Source organism: Geotrypetes seraphini, chromosome 16 (assembly GCF_902459505.1).
Source record: "Geotrypetes seraphini chromosome 16, aGeoSer1.1, whole genome shotgun sequence".
Classification (NCBI taxonomy): Eukaryota; Metazoa; Chordata; class Amphibia; order Gymnophiona; family Dermophiidae; genus Geotrypetes; species Geotrypetes seraphini.
In genome coordinates this window covers 27,572,247-27,586,581 of record NC_047099.1, presented here as the reverse complement: position 1 = coordinate 27,586,581, position 14,335 = coordinate 27,572,247, and the positions used below count along the sequence as shown (strand labels likewise).

General features: G+C 42.5%; 1 protein-coding gene across 8 annotated transcripts in view; it reads left to right on the top strand.

Moving 5' to 3' along the window:
• Positions 1 to 14,335, top strand: part of UBAP2L (ubiquitin associated protein 2 like) — a 209,072-nt gene that overhangs the window by 168,166 nt on the left and 26,571 nt on the right. The window contains exon 30 of one of the 8 annotated variants that reach the window (XR_004537187.1): positions 8,726 to 8,840. The exons of the other annotated variants lie outside the window; for them this stretch is intronic. The gene's annotated coding sequence lies outside the window, so the exon portion shown is untranslated. The remainder of the gene's footprint in view (positions 1 to 8,725; positions 8,841 to 14,335) is intronic. 8 annotated transcript variants of the gene reach the window in all.

Here is a 14,335-nt window from a genome sequence, read left to right as displayed (position 1 = left end):
GTGAAATTGGATTGGATTTATTGTCCTTGATATACCGCTATGATAAATGTATTAAGCAGTTTATAATACTACAATAAGAAAAAGAAATTATTCAAGGGCAAAGCAGGAAATATATTCTCACATGTGGGTGATATCATCCATGGAACCCAGCACACACAATCAAAAAGTGTACTGTCACTTTAAAACTTTAAGACCGCCCATATCACATGCATGCTGGTGCCTTCCTGCCCAATGTCAGCTTGTGTGACCATCAGTTTTCTGTGGAGCTGAGAAGCTGTTCCTTAGTCTCTCTAATCATGTCAAACTCGTGATATTTTTGTGCCTTTCTGTTCTTTTTTTTAAATACTTCCTTTTTGTCGTATTTCTTTCATTTTATTTTCAGTAAAAAAAAATAAAATTAAATACATTTTTATTAACCATATTTTTGTTTTTGGGCCTTCGGGCTCTTTTCAACCTATTTTCAGGCCAGGAGCGTCAACCTTTTTTCGGTGTACCATCTATTCAACTTCCCCTGATCATAGAGTCCTTTGACTTGAGGTGGCTGTTTTTCTTTCAATGTCCAAGGCTCCTAGCGGCTTCAAGAGGGGTGCTCAATGCCACAAGACCATTTTAGGCAAGGATCCGCATAACTGGTGTGTCTGTGCCTAGGTCCTGATCATCAGGATATTTCCTGCACCCTCTGATTTTATGCAGAAGAGGTCGCTCAAGGTCAATTTGAGAAGCTTTTCGGTTCAACTTCACGTACATTGACTATGCCTGGTCACTAACATCGATTGACACCAGCACCAAAGGCATCGACAATTCATTCCACGTCTTTGTCAATGCAACCATCATCAGGGGAATCTCCCAAGCATCTTCACCATCAACGCATGCTAAGTGTCGACACACCGATGCCAGATCTCCATCTTTGCAGTTGGTGTTTTTTCTGAGGCGTACCTCGACATCGAGGTCCCCAACCTGTTGATACCCAATTTAGCCAGTGTCTAATGTAGCCTTGTCAGTATTGATACCGAAGCCGTAACTGCAAGAATAGCTTCAAATGTTGTTGCAAGAGCTAGCAGGGATGCTGCAGTTGCACTCTGTGTCAACTCCTGTATTAACACATCCATCCTCAACCCAGTTCTAGCACTGCCCTAAGACTCCTTTGAAGCATCGTTCTCGGACACTGACATCAAGCATCCAGTTCAAGCTCCTCTCAGGTTACTTAACATGTTTACATCGATGCTGTCCTTTGCACTCACTCTGTCGGTGTCGGTCTATGAGGCCTTGCATCGAGGAGTATGACTCTGATTTATCAATCTCCACTGGAAAGTGGTTATCCAGAGAGGTCAGCAGATTAGTCTTATGGTATACCTTCAGATCCATCTCTACCACCACCTTGCCAGAAGGTTTTTCATTCACAAAATTCATAAGACAGATGGAACAGGCACTCCCAATAAGTATGGAGTCTGAGATAGAACCTAAAGCAGAGCTTATGGAGACACTCTACTACAAGGAGTGGCCCAAGAACTGCATAAAGGTCCCTCTACATAACCATATGAAATGGGCTGTATTTTTAAAAATCTGGGAATCTCCATTCTCTGTCCCAGTGGCTCCACACACATTGAACACTCTGCCGTATCCAGTCTTGCCCAAGCTTTGACTGGCCTCAGTTACAGCACCAGTCCTTGGTAGTAGAAACCACCTTGAAAAAAGCCAACAGTACTAGAACTTATGCCAGCATTTCCCCAGGAAGAGAGAGCAGGATGCTGGATAAGTTTGGATACAGAGTGTTCCATGCTGCTAATAGAATTTTAAACTACAGTTTTTACATTACATTTTACATGAAATCTCTCGTCCAGAAAATATTTATGACCAATATATACCACCTGAACATCTCAATTCTTATCTACATTTAATGAGTGATCTCCTAGAGACCAGAAAATACATGGTGCATTCTACCTTTGATGCGTTTGATATTACCTCTCATACCTTGGCAATCTCTGTTGTCTTTAGCAGGCAAGCATGGCTCAGAATCTCACATCTAGGCCCCAGTTCTGTATAGGAAATGATTTGTTCAGGGATCGTATAGAAGAGGCCACACAATAAATTAAAAGCCATACTGACTACATGACCACCTTGTCTTCCATTAAATCAACTCAGTCTCAGGCGCCCAGGAGATATTCTAACACCTCCAAGTGCTCCTCATACTATTCTAAGCAGAGATACTGCCAATCTTCTAATAATGCTTACCCAACAAATCAGAAGTGACCAAAGCAGCAAAGATAACAAAAGACTTCCACAAAGCCTCAGTCAAAATAGCAGCAGTCCTTTTGACTCCATTCTAGAGAACATGGTCAGCATTTCTTAACTTTTCCTCCCAACTTTACCCATCAGTGGTTGTCTCACCCTCTGTCAACAATGATGTCCATTATAATATCGAAACATTGTGTTTTTCAGGTGGTGAGTCAGGGCTATGCTCTTTGTTTACAAAAAATACCTCTGAACCATCCTCCAAAAGTGTTTTTCTTCAGCTCCCAGCAGCAGACCCTCCTTTGCCAAAAGCTCTCAGCCCTCCTCCAGCTCAGTTCCATAGAACAAGTTCCTCTACTCCAAATGCTTCCTCATACCGAAATAGACTGGAGGTCTTTGTCCAATTCTAGATCTCGGGGCTCTCAACATATACTTAGTAAAGGAGAAGTTTTGCATGGCCTCCTTGGGATCATGCTCACCTCATTTAGAGAAAAATAACTGGCTCTGGTCTCTAAGACTTCAAGGAGGCTTACAATCATTTTTCAAGCCTCCCTGCCCCACAAGAATCTCCACTTTCGAGTGAGAGCATGCCACTACCAATGTAAGCTGCTCCCATTTGGCCTAGCTTCAACAATCAGAGTGTTCATGAAGTGCTTAATAGTAGTAGCTGCACTTCTTTGTTCAATATGGTTTCCACATATTCTGCTACCTGCATGACTGGTTAATCAAGGCCCCCACACCTTATCAAGCTCATCAGGCCATGATTGCAACAGTTCGTCTTCTGGAGTTTCTCAGATTTGCACTCAACTATGAGAGATCCCATTTGCAACTCACTCAAACTCTAGAGTTCATTGAGTTGCTTCTACACATGATTCAGGCTCGGTCCTGCCTCCCTCAACAGAGACTTGATACTCTCATTCATATCTGCCAGACAGTCTTCTCTCTTCAATGAGTCACTTCAGGCCAAATGCTGCGCCTCCACAGTACACGTGACTATGTTTGCCCATCTCCATCTCAGGGAACCCCTATGAACTCTCAAGCCACTGGACTACTATCCCAACACTTACAGGTGACAACACTTCAAAAATCCCTTCAGTGGTGGTTATCACCAGCCAGCCTCTCCAGAGGCCTCCTATTCCATACTCCACCACATCAGAAGATATTAGCAACCAATGCTTCCATGCTCGGCTGGGGAGCCTACCTCGATGGCCTCCTTACCCAAGGGGAACCTGGAGTCCTCAAAAGAACTCTTCACATTAACCTCTAGGAGCGAGCAATCCACAATGCTCTATACATGTTCCAAAATCGCCTTCTCAATCAAGTAGTACTCATTTGAACAGACAATTAAGTAGCCATATGCTGTGTGAACAAACAGGTGATACAGCATTTCAAATTTGGTCCTAAGGAATTCTGCACAACATTTTCCTGAAAGCAGTCTACATGGCAGGGAATCAGAATATCTTAGCAGACAAGTTGAGCAGACTTCTGCCTTCTACAATCTCATGAGTTGTCACTCAACTATTAGAGGTCAGATATTCAAGAATTGGAGAACCCCAGAAGTGGATTTTTTTGCTTCCCCACACAACCACAAACTTTTGCTTTTCTGTTCCAGACTACATTCCCAATTGCATAGTCGGATGCCTTTTTCCTTGACTGGCAAGGCAAGTTTCTTTATGCCTCTCTCTCTCTTCCCCCCCCTCCCCCTCTAGTCTGGAAGACTCTACTTAAACTTTGCCAAGAACAGGCCACCATGATTCTCATAGCACCTCAATGGCCAAATCAACCATAGTTTCTTCAACTCTTTCCAATCTTGCTAATGCAAAACAAAGGCTCTCCATCCCAATCTGCGTTCATTAGCTTTTATAGCATGGTATCTCTCTCCCAACAAATAGATGCTTTTGCACTATCTGCACCAGTGTCAGCAACTGTTGAAGCCTCTAGAAAGCCTTCCACACAGTGCTGCTGTCATTATTCACAATCTGGATCCAATCATTTTTCTATTCCCTTCGGTCCTTGACTATCTTCTACACCAGTGTTCTTCAACCACTAGTCCGCAGAAGTTTCCTTCCAGTCCACAGGGCCGGCATGTGCATTGGGCCCGAGACAGTGTTCTTCAACCGCCAGTCCGCGGTGCGATCAATGTGGCATAATCTTCGGGCCAGCTCCCTCTTCCTCACTGCCGCAGTGCACAAAGCCGCGGGCAGCGCGTCCTGTACCTGAACCGGAAGCCTTCTCTCTGATGTCGCAACATTAGAGGAAAGGCTTCCAGATGAGGCGTGGGATGCACGAGGAAGGTGAGGTGCAGGAAGGTGAGGAAGAGGGAGCCGGCCCAAAGATAACACTGGGGGCGGCATAAAACGGCCAGTCGGGAGCAGGCCAGAAGGTAAGGCACAGCATGGAGGGAGACAACAAAAGGAGGGGGAATGATTTTAATTTTAAATTTAGTGATTGAATTGTGTTAATTTTGAGAATTTACATCTGCTGTATGTATTTTGCACTGTTAGGAAGAAATGCATTTGTTTCTTTTTCTCTGAGGTTGTACTTCATGCAGAGTCTTGCATTTTAGGGTTTCATTTGTGTATATTAGTACTTTTAGTTTGTGGTCGCATATTTTCATAGGGGTTATATGTGTTCTGGTAGGAATGAATGTTGAGAAGCATAAAGTGCGCTTTGTGTAGTTTAATTTTGTGATTAACCATAATGTAGTGTTAATAAGATTATATTGTGTGTGTTTGTGTGTATGTGTATATATGAAAAATGAATGGAAAAAATGGTGTTACAATTAGTACTATTATGGGGGAGGGGTCTGGCCCATGACTTAGCCCAGTGTTCTTCAACCGCCAGTCCACAAAATAATTTTTATTTCCGCCGGTCCATAGATATCAAAAGGTTGAAGAACACTGTTCTACACCTTTCTAACTCCAGCCTCAAAACAGCTTCAGTCAAGAGTTCATCTCAGCGCTATTAGTGCTTTTCATACACCTCTAGGAAAAAAAAGCCATTATCTGTACATCTTTTAGTTGCCAGATTTATGAAAGGCTCCATCACACAAAGCACCATTCAAGCCTCCTCTAGTAGCTTGGGATATTAATGTTATACTTTCTGCTCTGATGAAGTCTCCATTTGAACCACTCTCCACTTCATCACTTAAACATCTCACTTGGAAAGTGGTCTTCCTGTAAGCTATTACATCTGCATGCTGGGTCAGTGAACTTCAAGTGCTTTTATCAGATTCACCTTATATAATGTTCTACCACGATAGGTGGTTCTTCATATTTATCCAAAATTCCTCCCAAGAAGTCGTCTCAAAATGTAATCTAAATCAATCCATTGTGCTATCTGTTTTATTTTCAAGGCCACATTCTTACCCTGGTGAAGCAGCAATCCACACCTTGGACTGTAAACATGCTCTTCCTTTATTAGTTGGATTGCACCAAACCTCACAGAACTTTCACTCAGCGGTTACTGTCATTCGATCCTAACAGACTTAGAACTCCTGTCGCCAAGAAACCATCTCCACATGACTGACAAACCGTATCTCTTTTAGCTATGCTCGGGCTGGGCTGACACTTTAAGGCCATGTCACTATTCATAAAGTTTGAGCAATGATGATTTTAGTAGCTCAACTGCGTTTCACTCCCATTGAGGACATCTGTAAAGCAGCCACCTTAGTCCTCAATCCACACCTTCACATCCCATTATTGTTTGGAGAATCATTCCAAACGGGATAGTTCCATGCAGTTCTACAAAATGTATTCTTCACATGAGGCCAACCTCCCTCCAAACCTCTTGATTTTGCAAGACTCATGGTAGCGGTTTCACAGTTGATAACAGTCCTTATAAGGGAATTTTGGCAGACATTTAATGCTCCACTACCTTTAAGTGATGTAACTGAAGAAAATACGAGCACAGCTGACAATGAAAATGTAGTCTTGGGCAAATAGTATGCACTGAAGTGAGGAATTAAGGGGTGTATCTATTTTCAGAACTGCAGGTTTAGTGTTTTAAAATTATCAGTGCTGTGTATTGGTATATGGTGGGTAGCACTAGCTTAGAACTACACAGTTTGGCAGTTGGAGTAGAACAATAGGTGATAATTGGTAATATCTAGAGAGTATGAACTTGTGACCTAGGCAGTTTGAAAAGGGCTCATACACAGATTACGTGCCAGCAAGCAGGCACCTCTGAAACTGCCAGGAACCCATAACAGTTTTCCAGAAGCCTAAGTAAAAGCCATAGAGGAACCAAGCCAGCTCTTGGTCTTTCTGGAAGATGGTCTCAGTTTGTGACCTCACTCCAGAAGAGTTTTAAGGACTAGATTTGGGTGGGAGATTTCTTTCATTCAGTGCAATTGAATTAGTAGATTTTATCTTTTGGTCAAAACCCACCAACTGACCAATGCAAAGTATGTTTAAGAGGTTTGCCTTCTGCTAGTCAGAGCCCACCTTATGATCACTGTAATTGGAGTTAGAAATTGGAAATAACATCTTGTAGCAAAGGAGAGGGAGAAATCTGTACATAATTGGATTGTGTTCTGAAAGCAACTGTTCCCTTTTCAATTGTGCAGCTTCCTGGTTTCAAGAAGAAGTAAAGTATGGATTTTGGTTTTGGACTTTATATCCTGGTGTAGTCTGCATTATTCAAGTAGTGAGAAGAGTGGTGCTTGCTTGCTGTGGAACTCTAGCTGTTAAGTTGGTCCCAGCTCTGGTCTTCAACAAATAAAATAACTTTGTGTACCCCCCTTCCCCACATCTGGGTAAAAGAAAGGGGGGGTTACATAAATAGCGCCCAAACAGAGACCTTGAGATGGAGGAACAAGTTTACAACTTGAAAGGGAATATCATCATCATGCTGGAGGGAGGTCGTTAATGGATCATATATGATTCTCATTGTGTCTGCACTGCCATGTCCTGGTACCGAAGAGCGAGAAGTGTGAGGAAAGTTTCTTTGAGACTCGAGAAGTAGTAGCAGAGAGATCAGGCTAGTTTCTCATCCAAAGGAGAACTAGAGGGAGTCCCCTCAACTGTGGAGCTAGTCAAGCTCCAGCGGAGTGGTATCAGGAATTGATTGGTATGATGCCAGTACTGCAGTGGAGTCCATGTCTCTGCCTGAAAGCCTTGCTAATCTCAACTTGGAGAGACAGCAGTCCCCCGAGGCCAGTGATGGCACCACAACGATACCCAAGGGGTGAGGGAGAGGATTGCCACGTGAGAGCCCAGCCTGATGTCAAAGAGTGAATCTGACTCTCCATTCTCTACGCTATTGCTGCAGAGGGCTTCCAGCGGTTCAGTGTGGCATCGCCATCATCTCCATTAGGTTTTTCCTGGTCCAGACAGGTATGCAAGGTGGTCCCGGTATCTCTGCAGCTTCGGAGCCAGGTACACTTCTGGTCCCCCACTCAACAACTAATGGTAAAGGTACTGCAGATGGTCCAAGACTTTTCTGTCCAGCTGCCACAGGATCCAGTAATAGGACATCTGTTGCTAGACAACCTTTTTTTATATATTCTATGCCTGGGGAGAGATTGATCTGGAGGGAGAACAACTGACTGAACTGGAGCGACCGCTAGGACTGAATCTCCAGCTGTCCGACCTGCCAGAGTGGAAAGGAAGTGAATCATGAGGAGGTGAAGGAGCACTAAAAAGGGCTTCTAAGCACAAGTATTCCTCAAATTTATTTACAGGACCCCTGGGTACAACCTGGTCAGGGAGCACGACGCCATCTGCTGGCACCCAGCCAGTCAAACAAATACATCAAGCAGCGGGGCTACCAAGTATGAGGGCTCAATCATCCCTATGTGCCCCTCCCAGTAATAGCCATAGTAAATGCCTATCGAGACATTTGGGTGAGGGATGAGATCTGTAGATGCTTGTTCATTAGCCCAGGGCCCAAAGGATACACTCGGAACCATGAAATAGTACGGTGCAAGGTGGAATAGGACTGGGAGAGAACTGCATTTTAAAAATGCAGTACACCTAGTCAGCCCCATGAAGAAACCCCGTTACTTTTATATCACAGAGTTGCTTGTGGGAGGTGCCAGCACCCACAAGCTTGATCCCAAATGGTACACCACCTAGAGAGCTACTGGTCCTATGAACTGTTTGCAGAACTCTTTACAGTGAATATTAACTGTTTATCCTGAGTTTTGATTAAAAAAAGCATTACTAGCACCATGTCCCCTTAATGGGGTACACTACCATACAATTGCATTCTATAGGTTCCCTGAAGTTTTGTAGTTAGTTTGTAATGTGACCGTAACATGTTTCTGTTCTGCAGTTGTGTTTAGCAAAAGGGAAGTTGTGAGGTATTATAATAAAGCTAAGATCTATGTTGTTTGTGTGCTTGAAATTGATTCAGCTGAAGGGTATTTTTCTTTCTGGGGGTGAGTGCACCACTGCAGAAAATCAATGATCTGCAACCTGCAGCCACAGGTAAAAACAGTAACATGTGGATACAGCTAAATCATAAATGTTTTTTTTCTTTTTTTTACCAGTAATGACTGCAGCAGCAACTGGGATGGTGGCTTGCAAATCACAACTACTACAATTCTTTTTTTTCAAAGATTACATTTCTCACGACTTGTAGCCAGTAATTTTACATTTCAGGAGGTACATTTCTCTAACTTACAGAAACACTTATAAGAGTAACGGTGTTTTCCATCTGTGGTACTGATAACATGTGAAAGTTTGGTAACAACACGGTAAACTCCGTGTGATGTGAATAAAAAGGGGTCTTTCCTAAATTAGGGAGATGCAATGTGAGTGTTAAAATCAGTTTGAGTGTCAGGTTGTCATCTGCTGATCTCTCATGCTATGCCATGGACTGGCCACCCAGGACATTTGCATTTGAGAGTTCCAGCCTATATTTTCCATTCAACTGGTACTGATTTTAAAATAGTCATAAAGTAGTTTAGGGTGAAGATACCCCAAATTATTCCCTTTAAGAGATTAATTTGTGTGCTGGGGGGGAGAGTGTAGCTGTGGGTAAATAGCATGCACTGAAGTGAGGAGTTAAGGGGTGCATCTATTTCTCAGAAGTGCAAGATTAGTGTTTTTAAAATTATCAGTGCTGTGTATTGGTCTATGGAGGGCAGCCCTAGTTTAGAACTGCACAGTTTGGCAGTTGGTGTAGAACAATAGGTGATAATTAGTAACATGTAGATCAGGGGTGCCCAAAAGTATATCACAAAGGCAATGTGAGTTGATCACAGTGCTCCGCGATAGACTCGTATTGCCTTTGTGTTCTGTTCTCCCTGCTTCCCCGATGCCAGGCCAGGCGCGTACAAGCGCTGGGCCCACAGCTTCCCCCCCCCCCCCCCGGACATCAATTCTGACGTTGAAGAGGAAGTTCCAGGCCAGCCAATCACTCCCTGGCTGGCCCAGAACTTCCTCTCTTAAGTCAGAATTGACCTTGGAGGGGGGGAGGCTTGTGGGCCCGGTGCTTGCACGGGCCTGGCTTTTGTGGCATCAGTGAAGCAGGTTTAAATCGGTGTCGGTGGCATGGGAGCAGGGAGAGAGACAGAAAGAAAGGGGGCAGAGAGAGAAAGAAAGAAAGGGGAGGGGCAGGGAGAGAGGAAGAAAAAGTTGGACTCATGGAGGGACAGAGAGAGATGTTGGTTGGGGAATGTAATGAGGTGTGGAGGAGAGGAAGCATACAGGAGGCAGAAAGAAAGATTGGATGCACAGTCAAAAGAAGGAAGTGCAACCAGAGACTTATGAAATCACCAGACAGCAAAGGTAGGAAAAATGATTTTATTTTAAATTTAGTGATCAAAATGTGTCCAAATTTATATCTGTTCTCTATATTTTGCACTATGGCCCCCTTTTACTATACCGCGATAGCGGTTTTTAGCACAGGGAGCCCTATGAGCGTCGGGAGCAGCGTGGGACATTCAGCGCAGCTCCCTGTGCTAAAAACTGCTATCACAATTTAGTAAAAGGGGAGGGGGTATATTTGTCTATTTTTGTATAGTTGTTACTGAGGTGACAATGCATATTTTAAAGTCATCTGCCTTGACCTCTTTGAAAACCCCCCGAATATAAATGATAATTAATATTTTCTCTGCATACAGTGTGCTTTGTGTTTTTTAAAATTTTATTGTTGATAGATCATTTTGACTTGGTCATTTTAAAAGTAGCTCGCAAGCCAAAAAAGTGTGGGCACCCCTGATCTAGATAGTGTGAACATGTGACCTAGGGAGTTTGAAAAGGGCCCATGCACCTGAGTTTTCATGGGAATCACAGACTACGTGCAGACAGACACCTCTGAAACTGCCAGTAACGCAGAACATGAGTTCTAATAGTTTCCAGAGCCTAAGTAAAAGTTATAGAGAAGCCAAGCCAGCTCTTGGTCTTCTCGGATGGTGGCCTAATTTTGGGACCTTATTCCAGAAGAGATTTAAGGACTAGATTTGGGCAGGAGATTTGTCTTTTGACCAGAGCCCACCAACTGACCAGTGCAAATGGATTAGTAGATTTTGCATTTGGTTCAGAGCCAACCAACTGACCAGTTCAAAGTTTGTTTAAGAGGTTTGGCTTCTGATAAAGCCTATCTTATGATCATTGTAATTGGAGTTGGAAATTAGAAATAACATCTTGGAGTGTAGAATAGGGATTATCCGTACATAGTTGGACTATGTTCAGAAAGTAACTGTTCCCTGTTTGAGTGTGCCTCTTCCTGGTGCAAGAAGAAGTAAAGTTTGGATTTTGCTTGCTGTAGGACTCTAGCTGTTAAGTTGGTCCCAGCTCTTGTTCTCAACAAATAAAATAACTATGTTCCTTCCCAGCATCCAGGTAAAAGAAAGGGGGTTACAGCAGTATGCCTGCTGTTTCAGATGACACATCTGGTCAGCACACTGATAATACTGTATTGGTATGCAGGTCAGACAGGACCCATAAGCCTGTCACAAAACTTGTTTTTGATGAATTGGGTACCCCTTCTATTCAGCCTATTCAAATTTCGGTTCATAGACAAAACTGCGGAAGACAAAGGCGCGCGCCGACAACTGAGCGCAAGACAGAGGTGCGCGCCGAAGAAAATGACAGTTTTTAGGGGCTCCGACGGGGGTTTTTGTTGGGGAGCCCCCCCACTTTACTTAATACAGATCGTGGCGGTGTTGTGGGTGGTTTGGGGGGTTGTAATCCCCCTCATTATACTGTAAACTTAACTTTTTCCCCCACAACGCCCCCACAATGCGGCGCGATCTGTATAAAGTAAAGTGGGGGGGTTCCCCCCCCACACAACCCCGTCGGAGCCCCTAAAAACACTTATTTTCTTCGGTGCGCGCCTCCGCGCTGCGCTCAGTTGTCGGCGCGCACCTTTGTCTTTCGCGGTTTTGACCTGACACCCAAATTTCTGCAAAGACTGTCATTGCTGATTGGTTGACAATTCTTGAGCGCATGAGTAAATATGTTCAAACTAGTTAATCAAGGTGACTTTGCTTTATTAGGTAGCAATTGTGCTTTCCACACTGGTCTTACAGGAGGACATGGGAACCCATCCAGTTGTGGCAGGGGGAGAGTGTAAGGTTTCAAGGTGCAGGAATTCAGCAGAAAACTGCTATTGCCTCTGATGTCATGGCAACAGGGAGGCTGTCTGCACTGTGTGGACTCCTCCTACTGCCAAGAGCAAAGAGCTACTATTGGCTGTTTTGAAAGATTCATAGGTGTGTTTTAGGCTGAGAACAGAAACAGAAAAAGGCAGAGAGCACTGCAGTTGGAGTGAAAAGGGGAAGGTAGAAGTTTGGAGGAGGGAGAAACAGCATGTTTCTCTCTGGTTAATTGTTTTGTAGGAGCTGGCAGATAATTCCTGTAAGCAGCTAGCTACCTCTATACATATAGCTTTGGGGATCAATGTCCAAGAACCTGAATATACTGGTAAAGGGTAAATTTATATTTGTCTTATTTACCCTCCTTTTACCCTGTGCACATAACCGGCCATAGGGTACCATAGAAGCCGAAGGACAGTCCCATTAATTCCTTTTACTTCCGATATACTTGAAAAAGTTGTTGGTGTGAGTTTTTACCTCTGTGGCAAGTTTCTCTTCATATTCTTATTTAGCCGCCTTTATCAGTGCTTTGCATCTAACTTGCCAATGCTTATATTGCTTTTTAGTTTCTTCATTTAGATCCTTTCTCCGTTCTTTGAAGGATGTTCCTTTGGCTGTTTCACTTCATCTTTTAACCATGCTAGTTGTCATTTGCTCTTCTTTCCACCTTTGTTAATATGTGGAATACATCTAGTCTGGGCTTTCAAAATAGTATTTTTAAACAACATCCTTGCCCAAGTTGAAGTCCTAACCTTTGTGGCTGATACTTTTAGCTTCTTTTTAACCATTTTCCTTATGTTATCAGTCTCCCTACTATATTAATTTCCTTTGTGACTTCTCTCCAGGTATTAGCTCAAATTTGATCATGTTATGATCACTGTTTTCCAGGGGACTCAACATCATTATATCTCGTACTATGCCCTGCATTCCACTAAGGACTAGATCTATAACAGCTCCCCCTCTTGTCTGTTCCTGAACCAATTGGTCCAAGAAGTGATTATTTATCATGTCTAGGAATTCTACCTCCTTAGCACTCCCCAATGTAAGTTAACCAGTCAGTACTGGGGTAGTTGAAATTGCCCATTATTATCTTTGAATCTATTTATTTTAGTTTTGTAACAATGATAATGAAATGAACAACTATTTATGACGCTCTGCAAGGGGTTTTATTGGCGGGGCAAGGAGACTATGCGGAATGGGGCTGTTCATCGCAGGGAGAATAGAATTTTGCAGAGTGGGGGGCAACAGTGCTCCCCTAAATGCTGAATTGTCCCATTCTAGCAGATCATGGGGAGGAAAGATCAGTCTAGCATGTTCATTGCTGGGCATTTCATGGGTCGATTCAGCACTGAAACAGCTGCATTGAACTGGCTGTGATAAATCGTCCTAGACCCCTCAACCCAAGAAAAACTATTTTGAATTCTTTACAATACATATTTCGAACGGATATAGTACAGAGACAGTCTTAGGAAAAATGATATGAGATAGCAAATATCCAAAGGGCATAAAATTTTGATTTTATAATTTGATCTTTCCAGTAGATTCAATTGATCCTGCACTATTATTAAGATTGTTAAGATAATATTGTAATTTTGGGAAATGTGGCAAAATGGTTTCAGGGTTTTTTTGTCTAGAGTAGATCATATAAAGTTAAGATGCATTCTGTGTTGTCAGAGGGTTAGCAACCAGTATATGGGGGGGTTCCTCGGATGTATTTTTACATCTTTTAGGATTTGAATTGGAGAAGTTTAATTATTCTACATTCATATATGCAGATGACATTATGAAATTCTGTTTTAGGTATTAAAGATTAATTGAGGAGAGAGATGTCTTTGCATGAATTTACGTGATCAATGGATGGTAGAATTTCAACTGAAATTCAAGAAAAAACTCAACTATTTTAATTTATTTCGTTTTCTATCCCATCCTCCCCAAAGAGCTCAGAATGGGTTATATTAGATCCTCACACTAGAAGTCATCAATAAACTATTTTGTCAGTCGATAGGAAGGATTATCTACTAAAACCAGTAATTAGGATTTTGGGGGTACATTTTGATAGTAACCTATCATTAGAACCTCATGTCAACCTAACAAGAAATCTTTTGGGTTATTTTGGAAGTTAAGAATTAGAAAGTATTTTGATCAACATCATTTTCGCTTACTAGTTCAATTTTTGTTTTTGTCGCTGATAGATTATTGTAATATTTATTTAGATTGTCCTAAATCCTTATTATAGTAATTGCAAACTTTACAAAGTTCTGCAATTTGATTTTATGGATTAAAAAGAGATAGAATTATACTGTATCTGCTGAAGCTTCACTGGCTTCTTGTAGAAGCCAGAATTTGGTTTAAATTTTTCTGTATGCTGTTTAAAATTTATCATGGAGAAGCATATTCTTATATGTCTTCTTTGCCATGTTACTCAGAAGCAAGATTACATGGCTTAAAACATCACATAGTGTGTTCTACTTTTGATGCTTTTGATATCATCTCTTGCACTTCAGCAGTCTCTATTGCCATGCTTAGGCAGGCTTGGCTTCGGATTTCAGACGTAAA